The sequence below is a fragment of the Miscanthus floridulus genome, chromosome 10, assembly GCF_019320115.1.
Source record: "Miscanthus floridulus cultivar M001 chromosome 10, ASM1932011v1, whole genome shotgun sequence".
Lineage (NCBI taxonomy): Eukaryota > Viridiplantae > Streptophyta > Magnoliopsida > Poales > Poaceae > Miscanthus > Miscanthus floridulus.
The window spans coordinates 8471956-8474919 of record NC_089589.1 but is presented as its reverse complement, the minus strand read 5'-3'; positions in this window follow the sequence as shown (position 1 = coordinate 8474919).

Here is a 2964-nt window from a genome sequence, read left to right as displayed (position 1 = left end):
AGATTGGATGACAAATCTTTTTCTCGTAAAGTGGTGTCTGAGGCAGGAACAGGGGAACAACTACTGTGGTTACTATGTTTGCAAGTTTATCAAGGTGCTCTCCCAAAGAACTCCTACAGAGAGACTCAAAGTACGTTAAAAATACACTATATATTCATTTAATTATTATTATTGATTGTGTTACTATGTCTTTATATATATATATATATATATGTACATATATTAATTTATTTTCCTTTAATTCAAACCTGTAGACTCGATGGTTGGAGGAAAAGGTCATACGGCAAGACCAAATCAAAGCAATTCAAGAGTCTATAGCCGGATTTTTTAATGAGCAGGTCATCGATTCCAAGGGCGAGTTCTACTTCGACCCAACACTGCCATTGAAGCCAAGCTAGAGGATGAGAGGAAACTTGTTATGTCACAACAACTATAATGCAATCTTTTGTAATATATGCACATGAAATAATATAATGTAAAATACACATATGCATGCATGCATGTAAATATATATGATGCATGCATGCATATATATATATATATAAATATATTTCTATGCTTGAATTGTGTGATTTAATATGTTCATTGTGCTTGAACCGAAACATACTATATGCGCGTATAAATGTATAATTAGCATCGTACAATACGACTTCGAAAACCTATTTTGAAAAGAAAACAAAAAAATAAAAAGAAAAGAAAAAAGAAAAAATCCTTTAGTCCCGGTTCGTATTACCAACCGGGACTAAAGGTGACGGCCATCGTGGCATGTCAGGAGGCACCTTTAGTCCCGGTTGGTGTTACCCACCGGGACTAAAGGTCCTCCTTTAGTCCCGGTTCCTGACCCGGGACTAAAGGACCCCCCTTTAGTCCCGGATGCTTGCTCCCGGGTGGGGAACCGGGACTAGAGGGGGTTCCCCACCGGGAGTAAAGCTCGGTTCTCTACCAGTGCGACGGCTCTCGCAGGGGGGGTTTCCGCAAAAATGGCCCACGCGAGCGCGGGCGGGCAGTGGTGCAGCGAGTGTAGTACTCCTCGTCTTTCTTTCTCTCGTTTGGTTTGCTAGCTTTTCTTTATTTGGTTGCCGGTTGGGGGGCTCCTGCCAACCGGGTGGTGAAGGGAGAGAGGGAGGCAGTAAGGCTGGAGCGGGGCTGCTCGGGGTGGCCGCCGATGCTAGATTGACTACTAGCCCGGCACTACGGGAGACGGGCTCTTTGCCGAGTGCCTGTTGCACTCGGCAAAGGTAGCTTTGCACTCGGCAAAGCCTTTGTCGAGTGCAACACTCGGCAAAGAGCCTCCGTCGAATCCCTTTCCGGTAAAGGCTGCTTTGCCGAGTGCCCAATTTTGGGCACTCAGTAAAGGCTTTGCCGAGTGCCGTGCGGACACTCGGCAAAGATTTGACGCCGTCGGTTGACGGTCGACGCCGTCTAATTTTTTTTTAACTCTTTGCCGAGTGCCACAGCTCCGGCACTCGGCAAAGAAATCTGTTTTTTTAAACCTCTTTGCCGAGTGCCACAGCACCGGCACTCGGCAAAGGGTGTTTTTTATTTATTTTTTATTTTTTTTTGCCGAGTGCAATGACCATTGCACTCGAAAAGCGTGTTTTTTATTTTATTTTTTAATTTTCTTTGCCGAGTGCAATGGTCATTGCACTCGGCAAAGCCACCTCTAAATTTCTTTGTCCAAAAACCATAATTTATTACAAACCACAAGTTCACAAGTTCGATACATAGAAACTACTCCGCAAGCGGCTCACGGCGACTGCGCCCCAGCGTGCGATCCCAGCGACGGTCCAGGTGCGAATGGCCTGACTTGCGATGCCGGCGACCCTCCGACCTGGTTCGACGCCGCCCCCGATGTCCGCTGCACAAAAAAGAAGATATTGCACGTGAGTGACAAGATAAAAATATAAGGAGTTTAAAGAAAAGTTGAAAATTTCGGCAGCACCTCCCCTGCACGGGGACGTTTCCAAAACCTGCAAGAAAAACGTCGGCACGAAGGCCGACAACCACATTTCTGGCATGAAGGCCGACACATCAACTAACCTGGCACGAAGGCCAACACAACCACAAACCCGGCACGAAGGCCGTCAACGACATAAACGGCGCGATGGCCGACAACCCTGCGGCTTTACCTTCTCCTCCGGCGAGGGCGGGGATGACGGCGTGGACGAATGGCGCGGACGACGTGGACGAACGGCGTGGATGACGTGGACGAACGTTCGTCCCCTCCACCTCGGCTTCCTCCCCCTCTCCCCTTCTCCTCCTCCTTCTTCTTCCATTTTCTTCTCCTTCTTCCTCGTCCTTTTTCTTCCTTCTTCTTCTCCTTCTTCCTCCTCCTTTTTCTTCCTTCTTCTTCCTTTTTCTTCCGCCTTCTTCTTCCTCCTTCCTCTTCCTGCTACCTTCTTCCTCCTTCCTCCAGGGCCGCGGCGGGCTTGCCGGAGCCGCTGCCTTGGGCCGGCGCCGGGCAGGCGGGGCGCAGCCGGGCATGCCGCTGCGGGGCGCCGAGCAGCCGGGGCGGCCCGGAACCAGTGGCCGGAGGCCGACCGGGGTGGGGCGGGGCGGCGTCAGAGCGGGGCGGTGCCGGAGCGGGGCGCGGCCGGTGCGGGGCGAGGGCGGGCAGGGGGTGCTGGCGCCGGGCGCGGCCGGGGCGCCCCGGATCCGGTGGCCGGCGGTCGACCGGGGTGGGGAGGGGCGGCGCCGCGGTGGGGCGCGGCCGGGCTAGCGGCGCGCCGGCGCGGGGTTCGCGAGGCGGGTCGGGGACGGGGCGGCGCGGGGCGGGGCGGTCGGGGCCGGGGTGGAGCGGGGCGGGCGGGGTAGGAGCAGGGCGGTCGGGGATGGGGTGGAGCGGGGCGGGCGGGGCAGGAGCGGGGCGGTGGGGGCCGGGGTGATCACATGTGGAGATGTCTAGGTTTTAGGCATGGCATCTGACGTCGCAACTTGCTCAAAACCTTCTCAATTTTTTACCAT